Source organism: Gymnoscopelus braueri, assembly GCF_963280865.1.
Source record: "Gymnoscopelus braueri genome assembly, chromosome: 15".
In the NCBI taxonomy this organism is placed as follows: Eukaryota; Metazoa; Chordata; class Actinopteri; order Myctophiformes; family Myctophidae; genus Gymnoscopelus; species Gymnoscopelus braueri.
In genome coordinates, this window is record NC_137620.1 from 32,628,595 (window position 1) to 32,647,401 (window position 18,807).

The following is an 18,807-nucleotide window of genomic DNA, read 5'->3' on the forward strand; positions in this document are numbered from 1 at the left end:
CATGTCCCCCTGCACAACAGGGTTCAGCCGCTATGGGCCAACAAGGCAGCCGCTTGATAAACCCCCCCCCCCCCCCCGTGCCCCCATTTATCAACAAGTGCTGCTGTTTTTCCACCTCGGTCAGTGCCAGGAATATGAGAGCACAAGGTTAGACCCAGAGAAAGAAGAGTAAATCTAATCTGATCCAGTTGCATTCGAAGAACAAACACGGACATTACAGAACGTCTGAAATGCCACCTACAGTACTGTTAGTCATGCTGTGCTTTCCTCATTTTCATAACACAAGTCCAAAATTGGGTATTATGAGAATGGCATATCTCATTCACAGACAAAATAATCCTTCAACCTAATCTTGTGATTAACCAGTTGAACCCTAGCGTCCCTATTCTGAGCATGTCATAATAGGCAAACATTCTGAAAAAAGCCGATCAAGCTCACAACACGTCACAGCGCAACGGGTCGTGAGCTTGTAGATCAGCTATTTTCAGCAAAGACATTTATTTGAAAAGGAGGGGGCCAAGTATATAGGGTTTAAATGGGTAATAATAATATTTTCCAAATAGCCGTTGTTATAAAACATGGGAGACATTTCAGTTTGCTGCATTGCACCTCCAGACACAGCTGTCTATCACTCCCACAAGCAATATGTTTCCCCCGTGGCCTATGGGCATTAGCTCACATAACAATCATTTTCATCAAATTTCCCCATTGTTCATTGTTAGAAAAAACAACTTTCGTTTGGCCTATAAATCTATATTCGGCTGGCGGATCAAATTTCTGCCCTTAGAAAATGGTACCTGATATGATTCTCAGGTATATAAATCACTGTTGCACTCACTCAATCAGATACATGACATGTTTGAGTGCGGGCTAGATTAGAAAACAGACCTGCTGATGTGAAGGAGACTCTGTCTCTCTGTCTCTCAATGTGCCATTGTTGGATGCTAGATGTTTGTGTCTGCAGGGCATGGCTGTTCATCAGAAGCTTTGGGATGATGCCACAAAAGCAACTTTTCTCAAAACACCCTAGTTCACACTCATGTGTCGCCCCGGGCCTTGAGTTTGTCTTTTCCCCAACCCTAAATCAGAGGTTGCAGACTGCACTTGACGTTGTGGTGATGTGGTATGGAACGGAGCACAATGCATAGTAGGCAAACATTATGTCCATTTGGAATTATACCAAGATGGTGTGTGAATTAATCCCGTTTGACTCAACGGCGTGTGATGAGGCCCCGTGTGACTTGACTGTCTGACTGACTTTAAATTATCATTTATTTAAGTCACTGTGAGTTATCTACAGTAGGATTATAGGCTACTGCATATCCAGAACACATTGGCCCTTGTAGTTTTGCTTAGCTTTCAACAACAGGAAAATCTCTCTCTCTCTCTCTCTCTCTCTCTCTCTCTCTCTCTCTCTCTCTCTCTCTCTCTCTCTCTCTCTCTCTCTCCCTATCTGTCTCTGTCTATCTCTCTATTTCCTCATACATCATCTATCTCATCCATGCATGTACAATATGAAAAAGTACATATAGGGAGGCTATTGCTTAAAAATACACGTTCAGCTACAAGATAACACACACACACACACACACACACACTACACGCATTTCACGCAGACACTAAAAAACCCTGCTTTTCGCAGACGTTTTTAGGCAGCATCTGAGAATAATTATGCTGCTACTCATATATTTTGCCTCAGTCTAAAAAACTGTCCGTTGTGTCCAAGAAGTGCACATTCCTTCAGTGGACTGACTCTCAGGGAAAGAAAGTTGATCTGGAATCTGAGGGAGAGTTCGGTGTGACTGTGTGTGCGTGTGCGTGCGCGTGCGTGCGTGCGTGTGTGAAGCTCGTCTCAGTCAGTGTGTGAGTGAGTGACGTCACCCTCCATCCCCTCACTCACTCTCTCTCTCTCAGACTCCGCGCAGGGGGCTCGGTCTCGGTCAGTGTGTGTATGGCTCTCTCTCTGTCCCTCTCTACCCCGCGCGCGCGTGCACACACACACACACACACACACACACACACACACACGCTGGCACACGCTGACACACACAAACACACACACACCACAGTCTGATCACAGCCCCACATTCAATTATGAAGAGCTAACGAGCACCACCACAGCCTGAACGGGAGTTATACATTATAGCTACACACCAACCAACCAGAGATACAGACGCTGCTTTTTTTACTCTCGATCGTCTTCTCTTAAAAAAACCCCGAAGAACATTGTTTTTTATTCACTTAAAGAAGATCGAAAGAAAGAACTCCAATGGAAAGAGTCTACATAAAATAAGAGCGATCAGACGGACGGGGCAAGAGAGAAGGAGAGAGAGAGAGAGACGCGTTGAGAGAGAGAGACCTGCGTTCCAGACGGATTGTATTTATTCCTTCGGACTTTCGACTTTCTTGTCATTTCTCTGGATGTAAAAACTCGCGATCTATTCTAATGACAACGAACGGGAGAGACTGAGTTTTAAAGATCGATCGCAACCATGGTGATAAGGTAAGAATTCAGACCTTTTTGTTGTCACTGACAGTCTGGTCATACATGTGGGTTTCAAACCGTTAGTGATCAATGACACTGACAGACTCAGACATGATAGAAAGTCCCTGCCTGCCGCAGTGATTTGGAGACAAAGTGTTAAGGACGGTTGTTCTCTTTATGTGTGTGCTTTGCAGAGCTTATTATTCAAAGAGCTGTCAACATCCAAACCCTTGACTGACTGACTCTATCGCAGCAAAGGAAAAAAAAATGTGTTCCAAAAATAAAGCAGAGAGAGATAAGACGAGGGTCTGTGGGAGAGTTGATGGAATGCAGTTTGAGAAGCTGACAGCATAACTTCTAGCGACACGCCGATTTAGTCCAATTTAATAGTATTACGAGTGTCAAATTAATGTGTTTGCACTGGATTATATATTTTTAAATTCCGTATAGAGCCTATTTGTATTTATTCATTCGAGATATTCAAGTTAATGTGTTGCAATTACAAACATATTATTTGTGATCCAAATAAAACATTTATTTCTACGGGGTCACATACACATTTAATATGATGTTTTGCTTAGGAAATAGATAAATACAACGCATGCCTCAGATCTCTCACTATACATGGCCCTCAAATAAAATCACGCCAGCTGCTTAAAAAAACACTATATTTCACTAGATCTAAGCCTATATCCAAAAGGCACACACGAAAAAAATAACTAAGAAATTAAAATATAATTAAGCTAGACTCAAAGCGATTTAATATGTGATGTTTTCCCCCCTATTATTATGTTAAATTGTTTAGAGGCGACACAACAAGGTTGCGTGGCTCTCAAATTACGCATAGAGGGGCTGAATGAATAACCCCAAATAAAAATGACCATTATTCTTAAAAAAAAAAAAAAAACATCACTCAGGTAGTTCCTATAGCTAGCCTTGGATCAAGACTATTATAGATGTATTTTATCGAGTCTTTTACTTTATATATTTATAAAGATGTCACAATCGATAAAATGCATGATATACATGATAGTCTTAATCCAATATTCTTCACCTGTTATGCATAATATTCACAACAACTTATTATCACAGCCTCAGCCAGTGCATCATCATGTGAAAGTGAACCATTTGTTTTGAGATTTGTCCTGTAGTGTGTGCGTGTGTGTAGTAGGTAGTGTTGCCAGGTGTTGCGAGAGAAACAAGCAACCAGGTCTATGAAAACAAGCCCAAAAGAAGCGAGCCCTTTAAACATATATATTTGCTATTTGAAAATAGCAGATCTACAAGCTCACAACGCGTCGTGATGCAACGCGTTGTGAGCTTGTAGATCTGCCATTTTCAATAAAGTCTTGAAGAAAATGTGAAAAATGTGGAATATGTTTTGAAACATTTAAACAACACTCCCTGGCATAAGATATTTACAGATGGGGGGGGGGGGTTCGCAGACAAATACATATTAATTTGGGGGTCCTTGACTCAAAAATATGTGAGAAACACTGGTTTAAATCAATAAACAACATTAGGAACTAAGACCAAATAATCAACTACACTTTAGAAACTAGCCCAAAAAAACGCAAACCGCAACTACCAATATTTACATGCGACTTACAGAAAAACAAACCCGCAGTCGCTTATAATAAACAGACATGGCAACATTGCCTGTGCTAATTCAGTGCACCCGTTAGGCCACTAGGGGACTTACTTCACACTCTCTTCAGCCAGTCAGCAGGAATGCAGTAGATTCAAGCATGGAAGAAGATAGATTCTGTAGTTCAGTGGTTCTCAGCCTGTGGGTCCCATGATTTTTTGGGGGCTCCCCAAATGACAGTGAAGTGACAGTTTAAGGACTTTTAAGACCTTTTTAATACAAAAAAAAGAAAAAAAGAAAGCAAATAAAAAGATCATTACTGCATCAAGATGTATCAACAGACTATACTATTAAAAATTGGTCAAACATTGGCCAAATTGTCAAATAATATAAGAAAGAGGCAAACATTTTGACAATATCCGAGTTGTGAGCTTGTAGATAGGCTATTTTCACAATATTTATCTGTGGAACCGAGTCAAAACAAAATGTCATGCCTCAACTCCTACAATTCTGAATCAGGGTGGGGGTCCCCCACTCCCCAATTCAAATATGATTATTTAGGGGGGTCACGGCCTGAAAAGGTTGAGAACCACCACTGCTGTAGTCTGTCCCCCTCACCCCAGCAATGCTTTGCAACTTAAAAGTTACATATAAACGAATACATAAATACATAAATAAATGAAAACAGTGCTTCAGTAAAGGGCACTTAATTGGTCAGGCATGTGTTTCACAAAAGCATCGGTTTTGTTTGTATACAATGCCCTGTAGACTACATAGGCCTAGTGATTTTGTAATTGTTTTTAGAGTATTAAGTATGCTCTTAATTTCAGTATTTTGCTGGCACAACCCGTTTCTGCAAATTGTTTTGTTTTAGCTGTTCAAAAAGGCTCTGTCTTGTACAGTGCACTGCTTCCAGGGACACATTTGAGGGCTGTGATTGAGGAGAGCAATGACGTGTGTGTGTGTGTGTGTGTGTGTGTGTGTGTGCGTGTGTGTGTGTGTGCGTGTGCATGCGTGTGCATGCGTGTGCGTGTGTGTGCGTGTGTGTGCGTGTGTGTGTGTGTGTGTGTGTGTGTGAGTGTGAGTGAGAGAGAATACCAGTGGTTCTCATTGTGCGGTCCGGGGACTCCCAGGGGTCCTTGAGGGGGTTCAGGGGGTCCCCAGCAAAATGAGGAACAGTTTGACCACTTTAAGCCTATTTTATACTTGAGCTATTCGAACATATTTTTGAAATATATTTTATACATTTTGAGAAATCTTTAGAAAAACAAATCTTATATGGGGGTCCCTGCACAAAGTCTTTTCAGATGAGGGTCCACGGCCAAATATATATGCATTTGGGGGTCCTAGACATGAAAATGCTTCAGACCGCTGGCCTAGACTGTATGGTGTTCATTTAACTGCCTCTGCATGTGCCTGCAAAGGCCAATTTGTGTGCATGTGTGTGTTTGCTCAAGCGATTCCCAGTTTACGGCCAGTAAGCAGTCCCAGAGAGCTCACCCCAGCAGCTTCACTGTCTTGCATGTTTTACAGTTCTCAGCTCAGACAATTAGCACTTGCCCATTTTTGACACGGCGCAATTAACGCTGCCACTGCCTGTTCGATTTCCAATTTCGCTGTTGCGACGGCAGCACTCAAAAAGAGACAAAATGAATATGCACTGACATGGCGCACGGTTTAAGTGCTTCCATCCACTGAACGCTGATGGGAGCGAAGTGGCTCGTTTTCTTTGAAAAGAGGCGCTGAAGCGACCGTCTCTTTTCTCCAAAACCTCATCCCCGACTCGCTGACCTTTATGAAGGCATATGGGAAGAGTCTCGTTATAACTCTCAAATAGAATATTCTAGCACCTTGAAAGAGGGGAAGTGAGTTCAGCTGTCTAGTGTGTGTTCTCATCTATGAAGGTGACACTACTCAAGTCAATAACTTGAGAGCCATTGGCCTATGAAAAGCTGTCAGGGTTAAGATACAGCCTATATGAGGTGAGTCTGACCATTTTTGCCTGCTGCCTGCTAAACCTTTTTTTCTATTTTTTTCCCCCTCTTTTTTATTTTATTTGGTGCCTGAAGCACAGTCTGAAATCATATCCTGCATTTTTGCAGTGTCTGGCTGAGGCGAAGCACTGGGGTATTTCAAGGTGGAAAGTCAGGGAAAAGTCAACAATGTAATTCAGATCTCCATTACTTTCTGTTATTATTATATTTACCCTGAGTAGGTGGTGTTATTGATCACTCAGGCGCGTGAGTGGAGATATTGCGTATACAGCCTCTGGACTTTGGCTCCCTGTTCAGCTCAAGTAACTGACGCGTGAGGGCTAAAGAAGCTTTTAATTGTTCCTCATCCAATGCCTTTGTCCAGCAACAAAATCAAGCACTCTTATGGGCATTGTCGGCCCGCTTACCACAATTGCCATTGTATGACCACATGCAAGTAGCTCTGACTCACCAGTCTATTTAAAAAAGTGGGGAATGAGAGTGGGGGAAAAGGTTAGCTTGCTTGTGGCGAGGTGCGCGTGTCTGTGCGTGCACGCTCATGTTTGAGCACTGCTTAAAAGGAATGCCAAGGGTAGGGCCCCCATTACGAGACTGGAATGAGAAATCAACACTTACATTACAAAAACGGATACGTAAACACAGGGGCCGCAATTATCGGGCGCCGAGGCGTTGGGACTGGAGATGGCGTGCCAGTAGATCTGTTAGCAATCACCCCCCCTCCTCCCCCATTTCAGGCTGCCCTCTGTAATCCAGTGGGTGTAATCTAGCTTATTTTGCACCAGCGTCGGTCTTTAACAACTACCCACTGGCAGGCGGACCGGACAGCCGGCAGGCTAGCAGACTGGGTGGGTGGCTGTGGGGGAAGTTTGACTTACAGAGGTCATTTTGGAAATCACAGCAGCACCGCTATGTATGACCAAGAAAGCAGGAGTCTAGTTGAGGTCACAAAATAGAGAGAGGGCAGGCTTTCACGCGTACGTTTCGACCATACGCGGCATCTTGCGTCGCCACACACGTACGGGGCCGTGCGTTTGGACACGCATGTGTTTGGACACGCGTGTTTCTGCAGTTTATGTGCACACATGTTATGTCGCGACCATATGTTGATAAATGAGTGTCTGTGCTTCTGCGTCAAGGGGCCCCCCCCGCCGATTCCCAGCCTCACTTCTCAGAGGCCGGCTTGATGCGTTGTGACAAATGAAAAAGCGGTTTGACTTCGCAGAACACTGAGCAAGCACCGCAACATAATGAAGTGATCATGACTTTACCCTTGGTGTGCTTTGGCCTCAGTCCCACCATGTTGTGTATGTTTTTTTTTTTCTTTCTCTCTATTCCCTCCGTTCAATCACTTCACTCACTTATTTACTTGGCAAGCATTTCCTCCCATAACCTCTAGTACTGCAGAACCCAGCGTCAAGGGTGGGTTGCTTGATAAAAACCACCGCTACGGGGCATTGCCTTTACACATAGGGGGAACGCTAGCATTTTTTCCCCTTTCTTCTTTTATTGATATTCAAGTTACCACTGGGTCTGAGTAATAAGAAGCCTATTTTCACGCCCAGGCAAAATCACCTCTACTGTCCATCACCCTGTCAGGGCACAGAGCTGAGCCATAAATATTGTTTTGCAGGGAGGGGTGTGCAGGGATATCCAAGCTTGTTCACTCTTGTTTATACTCTCTCGCTCTCTCTCTCTCTCTCTGCTCACTCCTCTCTCTTCCCTCTTCTCACTCCCTCATTCCCCTCTCTTTCTACCCATGTCCCCCCCATCTCGCGCTCTCTCTCTCTCTCTCTAAAAGGTGTTTTCTCCAATCCTATCACCCCCTCCACATGCAGACAAACACACATGTGGCAATAGGTGTACGCTCGCGTGCTCTCTCTCTCTCTCTCTCTCTCTCTCTCTCTCTCTCTCTCTCTCTCTCTCTCTCTCTCTCTCTCTCTCTCTCTCTCTCTCAATCAATCTTTGTTCATCTTTGTGTGTGTGTGTGTGTGTGTGTGTGTGCGTGCGTGCGCTGGGGGGGGGGGGGGGACTTTTGCTCCACAAAATTTGATTTCATTCAACATATCCCCTGCTTATGTCTGGGGCTAACACACTGCAGTTCAACATGCTGTCAGCCGAGCTACACATTTAGCAGTACATGTCAGTGCGCCATGAGCATCGTCTATAGACTAAGCCTATGGGGAGATTACTGAAGTGTTAGAAAATTGCTGAGAGGTGGGCGGGGGGGGGATTTCACGACTGCTGCTCCTGCGCAGCTGTCCTTTGCATGCAGATTGAGTTTCAGGAGATATATGATGGATGCCAAATGCCTGTAGCCAGTTGTGAGGAGATAGACAGGGTGTGGAGGTGGGGAAGAACACCGGTATAGATTTGGAATAGGGTCAGTGACGCTGGCAGGGGAGTGGAATTTCTGCCCTTGACCTCATTGTGGTGTCGTCGTCCCCACCCCCCCCGCCCTGTAACCCCTCCTAGCAACTGAAGGCCAGTCACTGATAGGCCCTGGAAAGAGTTTCAGAAGAACCACTGCAATGAGAGGCGGAGAGAACAACTGAGACGTGTAACTCCAGTAGCAAATACTTGACTAGATAGATATGAGGGAGCCAGGAAGGCTGAATAGGTGCCGTGGTATTTAAGGACTCAATTGTGTTCCTCCAAACATATTATTATTTTTTGTATTTATTTTTTTTTTTGGGGGGGGGGGGGGTTATTTGCATAACCCACTGAATGAGGAAATAAAAGGAATGAGGAAATAAAAGCCTGGGGTAAGGGAGTGGATGTGGCGCGCTTCATGCGCTGTGCATTCATGTCACAAGGCATTATCAAATTATTCCACAATAGCAGCCACACAAGTGATGGAATTTCAATTAAACTATGACAGTTTTAAAAATTGTTTCCACGAGAGAGGGAGAGAGAATGAGGGAGGGGGAGAGGGAGAGAGAAAGAACAGTGTTTCAATGCAGGGAGTGGTGGTGGTGGTGGTGAATGATGGAGGTGGTGTGGATCCAGTACAGAAGACATCTTTTCCAGTCTGTTATAAGTGTCTATCTTATCTCACTTGACTCCCTGTCACTATCAGGAGGGAATGACTTGGCTGAATGACACACTTTGGTTCTCTATTTTGTTGTGTGCCGAGGCAAAAGATGGGGGTGTAAAAGTAAAACATGGAGTCTTTGGTTGATACTGTAGGCTCTCTCTAAGAACGATCACGCTACCTGCTGTGCCAAATGGAAGGGTGCAAACAGATAAGTGTGAGGGCGTGTTGCTTGGTGAGGACTAGTGGCTAAGCTTGTAAACTGGGAAAGTCCAATTTATATAGGCTATGATTGTCAGGGTTTGTAAACTGCCCAAGGTGAGGTTATAACAAGCTCAAATGCACACGCGTACAGTGTGCACATGAACAAACAGGCAAACGCAAAGAGTTTAGAACATTTCTCAAGTATGAGTGTCTGCATGTGATGATGCCCAACAGTTAAGATAAGACAAGATAGGATAGGATAGGACAGTGGTTCTCAAAGTGGATTCCAGGGACTCTCTGTGTTCCTTTTAACCCATTAAGGCCTGAGGTTCCGATTCTACAAAATGTCTTCTAAATCCAGTTTTAAAAAAAAACGTATGTTGCTATGTCAGTGGTTCTGGAACTTTTTCATGTCAAGACCCCCAAAATGTATATATATTTGGCCGGCGACCCCCATCTCAAAAAATATTTTGTTGTTGAAATAGCCTACACCTGTTAGTGATGTCTGTTTTGCGTTTGAGATGAAGAACAGCTACGAAGAAGAGGATTTTCTTTGTTTTCAGTTATTTGTCGTCCATTTGAGATTGTCAGATGCCCTGCTAGAGCCAGCCGAAAGGGAAAAGTTGTATTAGACAGTGCAGTGACATTGTCACATAGTAATTTCACGAATGAGAAATGCATTTAATAGTGGATGGATTTTTCATAATTTGGAAATGTTTCCCCAATTTGCACTGCAATACTTGAAGTGACACATGCTGAAATGGGATCCAGTGTGCTCAATCCACACAACACACTCGCGCATGCGCACCCACGCACACACACACACACACACACACACACACACACACACACACACACACACACACCCACACACATACCACGGCATGTGTGTGCACGCTCTTGACTTGTGGCGCCCATATGCCCAGTGCGGAGATATGAACGTGAACGCATGTCCCACAAGCAAAGTGAGAACTGAGAAGCACATGGCATGGAAACAGCTGGCTCAGAGCTTACACAGCTCACCAGAAAAACTCAACGTGTGAAGAATCTGGGTCCCTTGTGATTTCTACTTTACCGTTCCCTTTTTTTCTCCCCTTGTTCTGAAGACTTTGAATTTAAATTTTCTCAATATGAGGGTTAGGGTTAATGTTTACATTTTGTTCTGGCTCCCCCCGCCCCCCCCCCCCTCTCTCTCTCTATCGCCCCCCCCTCTCTCTCTCTTTCTCTCTCTCTCTCACTCTCTCTCTCTCTCTCTCTCTCTCTGTCTCCTCAATCTGCAATTATAGCAGGCTGCTTGAAGAAGTGAGGCGGAACTAAAATGACTTTTCATGTCCGGTATAATGACTGCCATTTGGAAGGGGACGTAGAGGCAGAGAGAGAGACAGAGAGAGAGATATAGAGAGAGAGAGAGAGAGAGAGAGAGAGAGAGAGAGAGAGAAAGAAAGAGGGCAAAAGAGAGAGAGAGCTACAGAGGAGGATGTTGAAAGAGGGATGGATGGAGGTGCAGAGGGAGGAGACAATCAGTATATGAAAATGGCTTAGGTCACCTCTGGTTCCGACCAGAAGGCCCGAACCAACTGTATCTCACTCCATCATTCCAGGGGACTGATCACCTCCCGATCCATCACGCTCTCCCTTCCCTCCCAGCCTCTGTTGCCCCAACTCTCATAGTCTATCTGCCTGGCAGACTCTCATATAGCCACTGAACCACTTTCTCCCTCTTCTCTCTGTCTCTCTCTCCATCTACTGTATCTGTCTCCCTTACTGTTGCTCTCCATTCATTTTTGACCAAGGGAAGCTTAGCAGCTTTAAGGCGGATTACAAGATGAATTGTGCGGAGAGACAAGCCGTATATTCTCTTTAGGGTGAGCCACCACTGCCAAAGGCCAGCGCTAAAGTGCCATCACCTGAGCTAGCAGCTGGCTATCTTTTACACTTCCCCCAGCTAATGAGGCCAGACAGTTTGGGCTGGAGCTATAGCGCAGGCTGCATGCTGCTGCTATTATTTAGTCTCTCGTGTGGAGGGCCGGTCTCAAGAATTTCATGCATGCGTTTCGCCCTTTTGGTAAACGGTCGCCCAGGGGGGGTAAAAGAGCTCTGCGTGGGAAAAAGACGGTAGTCGGTATTCTGCGCTAATCTGAGCTGCTGTGGTTACCTGCCCGGCCTCGTTGAAACCTGCCACTGTCGGAGGGTTTAAGAAATATACATCATCATCCTGCATGTTTTGGCATTGTTGAAGAGAAGTTTGTGGAACAGATTCACTTGACAACTTCATTTTATAGTGTGTCAGGCGTCCGTCTGTCTGTCTGTCTGTCTGTCTGTCTGTCTGTCTGTCTGTCTGTCTGTCTGTCTCTGTCTGATCTATCGATCTATCGATCAATCCTCTCGTTCTCTCGTTCACTCTGGTTCAATGCTGAAAGGTGAAGGCTGTAGTCATGTCTTCAAAGCCATACAGCACAGAGGAGCGTGCATGTTCCCTTTTCATGTATATTTTTGGAACTATTTCAGATGCGATTCGGAGAGTTGCATCACCCGCTTATAGATAACATGGGACAGACAGCCCTTGTTTATATATAGTCAGGCTAAGAAAAAAAATATGCACGCACACACACACACACACACACACACACACGCACACGCACACGCACACACACACACCCCACCGTGGGTGTTATATTTATAGAAGTATGCCAGTCTATACATTTCCTTTGCTTCCAAGGCCCACGGAGGCAGTTTTAAAAGCCCATACATTCTGGCAGCCCGCCTCACGTAGCCTGTTCCTTCACACGCATCATCCCTAGATCAGACAGGGATGCCTGTTTGCCTTTTGGTCCCGTAGCTGCACTGCTGTTCACATGCTTCATCAAAAAAGGTTATGGAATATCTTTATCTGCTAACTTTGTTATAACCCTGTAAGGTTGGCGCGGAATATATTTGGAATAGTGTGCTGGGAGGTGAGATAGTCACTGATATACATAGAACGGCAGTTCGGGCCGGAGGTGCTTCGCAGACTTGGGTTACTCTCCAGTGTAGTTCAGGCGGAATGGATTAAGATATCACAAATAGCTTGCAGTTATGGACAATAAAAATATGATACACAACACGCATACCCTTCCCAATGAGGTCAGAATCCTATTCATATAACTCCATGTTTAACACGCACAGATAATCACCCAACGACAGTTAGCGAGAGTAATGATGACACTAGTTAGGTTGAGTCAGGTCAATGGCAATTTTGTGATGCTTGTTGCTACCACCTTTTATGTATGTATGTATGTATGTATGTATGTATGTATGTATGTATGTATGTATGTATGTATGTATGTATGTATGTATGTATGTATGTATGTATGTATGTATGTATGTATGTATGTATGTATGTATATACATATACATATACATATACATATACATATACATATACTGTACATATACATATACATACACATACACATACATACATACACTGTAGCCCTCTGACATAGAAAAATTACTTCACTCTGCCAGGGAGAAAAAGGCATACTGGTGGTGATTTTGCAAGAAGGTCTGGAAGGAAACCACACAAGAAATAACAGTTTTTATCTTGTATTTCGAGTTACGGTAAAGGAATTGCCTCCTCTACCACAGCCAAATTCAACTTCCTCGAGGAAACGAACTACACCCCCATATGAGCCACTAAAGAGTCAAGCGTTTTTGTATCATACAGCTGGTAGCAATATTGAAGACAATGAAGTTATTGTTCTTAGAGCTTCTTCAACTGTGTGTTTAACAGACAAGATAAAATAAATCAATAATATAAATGGGGGGAAAATTCCAAGACAATAGCAAATACTAGTTAGAAAAGTGAACTAGTGGATAGTTACTTGGCTCTGCAAAGGCCATAAATCTGCTAACTGTATTCCTGTACAGCCTACTGTATACTATATGTACAGTATATGTAGCTGTGTGTATAGATAAAAATAGCATACTGTATGTGGCCTCATGATCTTGATTGGAATCGACCAAGCTCACAACCACCACAAATGTACAGGTGCAGAATGTTTGGAGAGGGCTACCACCAGGCGCCCATGAACACCTCCCTCATTTGCGTTACGCAAGATGAGTTGTCCCGTGACATTTTTGGTGATGTTCAACGGACAAAGTAACTAAATCTCCTTCCTAGTTAATCCTCTACTTCTACCTTGTCCTTGCATGTGTTCCTCAGTCCTTCTAGCCTAAAGAAACATTCCACGAGAGTTTCAGTGCCACTGTAACCGGACACTGTGCTGTGTGTGTGTGCGCATGCGTGCGTGTGTGTGTGTGAGAGTTTGTGAATTGGAATGCAAGGGTAGGACAAAACATTTTAGAAAAAGACCTATAGCCTAAAATGTATATTGGACAGTTATATAATGGAAAATATATATATATCTTTAATGGCCATGCATAGTCCCATATATATTTTTGTTTCATGAGACACAATATGGTACTTGCATTAAGTACAGAAAGGCAGCAAATAAATCTGGGTACATATGAGTATGGGGAATATTTTAGGAGATTTGACGTGCGTGCGTGCGTGCGTGCGTGCGTGCGTGCGTGCGTGCGTGGGTGCGTGCGTGTGTGTTGAAGTTTGAGGCTTTATATATTTTCTGATGGACATGGTGTTATGAAGATTGATGGTTTCTCGCAGGTTAGCTCTGATATAATCACAATATACCACGGCCTGTCATGAATTATTACTAGAAGACCAAATAAAGCAAAGAAAATATTGGAAATGAGTGTCAGTGCAGATGTTTTTGACACTGGCTGTCACCTCTCCAGCTTTTAATATTGCAAATAGATTTTCCTTTTATCCACACTTGTTTTGCATTCCTGTGACTATCCAACAAGTAACAGGGCATTACAATGTTTTTGTGTGTGTGTGTGTGTGTGTGTGTGTGTGTGTGTGTGTGTGTGTGTGTGTGTGTGTGTGTGTGTGTGTGTGTGTGTGTGTGTGTGTGTGTGTGTGTGTGTGTGTGTGTGTGTGTGTGTGTGTGTGTGTGTGGATATTACAGAATTTGGCTCTTTGTGTCGCACTCCATTTAGTCTTGCATAGCCAGACAACTATTCTGCATGCCGAGAAAGGAAGCTTTCATCTGTTCGTCATTTCCATTCACGAAAAAACATTTTAAGATATCTTTTAAAATTCCATTTCTGACAAGCAGCAAGCTATATGCTTTGACTAATTTGATTTACAGTAGGAACGGATCTGTGATATCAAATCAAAGAAAAAGGTCCCGCACACTGTCTGGAACTTGCAAAATAAATCGACGTTTCGGTCGTTAGACCTTCATCAGGAAGGTCTAACGACCAAAACGTCAATTTAATAAAGAGCATCCTTTTGAGGTGTGCTTCGGCCTTCTTTTTAAAGGATTTACAGTAGGACAAATATACGCGTCTGCAAAGACGAAACGGAAGCGAGGGGGGACTGGACATCCCGCATCGTTTTCAGCGCTTCCGTTGCGCCGACTGTACGACGGAAGCATTTGAAAATTGTGTGAGTCAGTCAAGTCAACAGTCTGTCTCGAGAGACTGCACTCCATTGAAAGGTTCATTTTGGCGGCTGTGGAAACACAAGACAGAACAATGGCTTGCTTCCCCTTCTACCCGCCACCTGCCCCCACCTCCTCCCCCCCCCACCATTTTTTTTGGGAAACCTTCCCGACCCAATCCATTGTGATAAGCTAAATACAAGCTGTGGGGAGGATGTCCCGTGTTCGCTGCTAGCCACATTGCTGTCGTGTGCCCCTGCCAGGGCTGCCTGCCTGCATAACATTGCACCAGGGAATTAGCCTCTGATGCTTTTCTCGCCTTTTGTATAAAGTGTCGCGCCGGAAGACCCACACAATCAAATCTGTGCACACATTGGCCCAAATGGACCCGTAAGGATCCAAAATGTGACAATATTATTGACAGCTTTCTTTTGAGCGAATCCCTCCAAATTCACAAGTAATTCAGTAAATTGGATAAACAGTTTAGTCTACCTTGCTTGTGGATGGTTGAACTCATGCCATTTTGGCAGAAATTAAAGGTCATATTTTTTTTTTCTTGTTTTCTTTAAGACACCACTCGACATAAATGTTGGAGAAAAAAAAAAGCAGTGAGAATGGGACGATGCAACATTCTCATTAATTCTGACCTTTCCCATTTGTACTGATGGGCCAGGGTTTCTTTCTGTCAGAATGGCCTATGTTGGTCGTAAGCGATTCCTCGCTTCCTGCCCCCCTTGCCTTTTTTTCATATGTGCCATCTGCAATGGCTGCAGGACTCCACGCTTCTATGTCATCAGTGACCACGCACGCACGCACACACACACACACACACAAACAAACAAACACATGGGACAGAGGGATCGGGGGCAGTACAAGAGGCAGACTTGGATACAAGAGACAGTGAGGGAGAGAGGGCTCTGTTTACTTTTTAATTGTGCTACCACTTGTCCCTATGGACTTCATTACCCAGCATCCTAAGGAATCATACTTGTTTGCTCTTTGAAATTGAAACATGGTGAAATCTGTTTGTAGTCTCTTTCATGTGCGTACAGAGCAGCATCATCATGTTTTTGTTGGAGCCTTGATTCCTCTGTAAGATGGTTTGAAGCACATTTACAGGTTTGAAGCAATGCCACTGAGTTTCACTGTGGATGATAAAGTGTTAAGCTATGTGGGCTACGCCATGTGTAATGTAAGGGAATAACATTTTTAACAATCAATTTAACAATTTGGTGTATTAGCATGCCTGACTTGGCACCCATTCCATAGCTGGATGAAAAATAAACAAAAGTTTTATATTGACCTGCCCCTCAACCAAGACACGGCTTGTTAGCAGTGTTTTTAATGTCTTTAATGGGAACCAAAAAGCCAACCGCTTCACCTGGGACCAACTGCAGCCGTTTGGCTTTCATTAGGAATATTCAGACTTTTTCTCCTCGTCAGTGTCAGTAGTGTCAAACGGATTCAAACCTTTTCTATTTCTATTTTCTACAGGCATCCAGTAACATACGGTAGGCTACATTCCTAAAGGTCAACTATAACTAAATGTAAAATGTCACAGTCCTCTTCAAGGCATCATAGAAAAAGCATTGTAAACCTGTTTGTAAAGCTTTTTTTTTCCCCACAACTGGCACAAAAAAAATGCCGGTGACACGTTTGACTTCCTGAGATGTTATTGGATGTAATTTTTGACTTCATTAAATCCGGGGGTGAAAATCTCCAGCATCTCAGCATAAAAACACAGCAGTAGAGAGAGGGTGATTATCTTTGGAAATTAGCTTGCTCATTTAGGGCTGCGTGGATGCAGATGTCTCCCTTCAATGGAGGCCTATTTTCCCAAACGACTCTCATTAAGGCATGGTGAAATAAAAGCAAGCGGTGGAAGCATTTAAATCACGGTGAGCTATACGGCGTGTTCATTAACAGCCATGCCGTCAGTAGTGAAAGGATTAAAACAACTGTGAAAAGGCAAATTCGAGAAGTCACCGATCTCTGCCTTTTAATTTCACATGTTATTCACAGCTGAGAATAAAGTCTGTTGGTGGCGGAAAGAGGCACATTTGCACTTTATATGCCTACCAAGAATCACAGTTGATTGGAGAATTTTTGCGTGATTGTGTAGACTTGCTGATTATGGGCTTGTTTGAATAGGGCTGACTGCAAGCCGCTTTTCTGATTATCCAAGTGTGTGTGTGTGTGTGTGTGTGTGTGTGTGTGTGTGTGTGTGTGCGCGCGTGTGTGTGTGTGCGCGTGTGTGTGTGTGTGCGCGCGCGCGTCACTGACTCCTATATGACACAGCACAGAGCAGATCATAGTCAGGGACCATTATGAAAATGCCCATCATGAGAAAGCGAGTGAAGAAATAAAGAAATAAATCCAGGGTTTTGGCATCTAGCTCATTCCGGCAGTATAAACAGGCTCTTGTAAATTGCATCGCTGTCAATGCCCCGTCCAGACATCTATGCACAAGACTCTGGTGATGCCCTGTTAACCAGACAGTGTTGGTAGTCGGCCAGGGCAATGGAAATCTGCTTGAGGCACTTGCCATTGACCTGAGAACCCCTCTTTCACCCCCCATCCGGTGGTAGTGGCTCAAGAGGTGGAGGGGCCGTTTGGGAACCGGAAGATTTCCGATTCGATCCTTGGCCGGCTCTTCCTTTCCGTGTGTCGAAGTGTCCTTGAGCAAGACACTGAACGCCTAACTGCTCCGGATGAGGAGGTTGGTGCTTTGCCTGGTTTCCTCCGTCGTTGTGTGTGAATGTGTGTGAGACTAGATTTTGGATATCAATATATTGTGGTATGGAAAAAGTGTTGACTTTTCATGGTTTTAATCACATAAGCCGTATTTTGTACTGTCAAATGACACATTGTAAGAGAAGTTATTTTACATTTTTCTAAAAAACAAATGAGAAATTACAAAGAAATCGCCACAAGGCGAAATGAACAAAATCAAACATTTAACCAAACACATAGATGTTGATACATCTATGTGTTTGGTTAAATGTTTGATTTTGTTCATTTCGCCTTGCCCTAATACATTGTAAAGTGCTTTGGATAAAGGCGCTATAGAAATTTACCAACCCCCCCCACCACCACCAACCACCCCCCTCTACTTATTTTCCTCTCTCCATCCGCCTCAAGTTGTCAGCGTCAGGGGAGCACAGTTGGATGACTGGAAGAGAAAGAAAGGATGGGAGGAGGAGGGACTGTTGTGAAGTGACAGATAATATTGACCGCTTCCATGCTTCCCCATGGTCTCGGTGGCAGAGCCTGTGGCCTTCATTTGCATGGCGTTCCAAATAGAAACCAGTCACCTCCGGAGCTCCCTCCCTCCCTTCCTCCTGCCCTCTCTCCCTCCCTCCCTCCCTCCCTGCCTCCGTCGGTCTCTTCATCCCTTTCTCTCTTTCTCCCTCCCTCCCTCCCTCCTCTTTATCTTTTCCTTTTGTTTATTACCCTGGCTGCAGGTGGAAATCACACGACAGCCCATCAATCCATTGTAATACAGAGCATGTCTCTGACATACTGTACATGATGTATACAGACATGCACACAGAGCGGGTGTTCAGAGTCATACACACACCCACGCATCAGATTCAGCATGTGTACTTTGTGATCACACACACACACACTCACGCACGCACAGACACGCCCCCCCATCACACACACACACACACACACACACACACACACACACACACACACACACACCGAGGTACTCGTATACAAAATAAGCAGACAGCGCTGCTTTTGCAACATTTCCTTGTTTAGTGGTGCCTCTTCCACGATAACCCCAACCTATAGATTCATATAGTGTTTAGCCGCGGCCCTAAACATCAGTAGACCATGCGAAGTGATGGAACGTGCACATTAAAATTCGATCTCCTGCATCAGTACATCGAGCGTCGGTCAGCACTGCGGCTATAAATTGCCAGCCATTATTTTCGATTAACCACGCTGACACCCATGGCCCGTCGCATCCCCATTTTTGCCCCCCCCCC

General features: G+C 44.2%; 1 protein-coding gene across 1 annotated transcript in view; it reads left to right on the plus strand.

Moving 5' to 3' along the window:
- The first annotated feature begins 1,939 nt into the window (after window positions 1-1,939).
- LOC308102374 (receptor-type tyrosine-protein phosphatase delta) overlaps window positions 1,940-18,807 on the plus strand; it is a 180,321-nt gene continuing 163,453 nt past the window's right edge. Inside the window, 1 exon segment of the mRNA XM_080452060.1 lies at window positions 1,940-2,503. The gene's annotated coding sequence lies outside the window, so the exon portion shown is untranslated.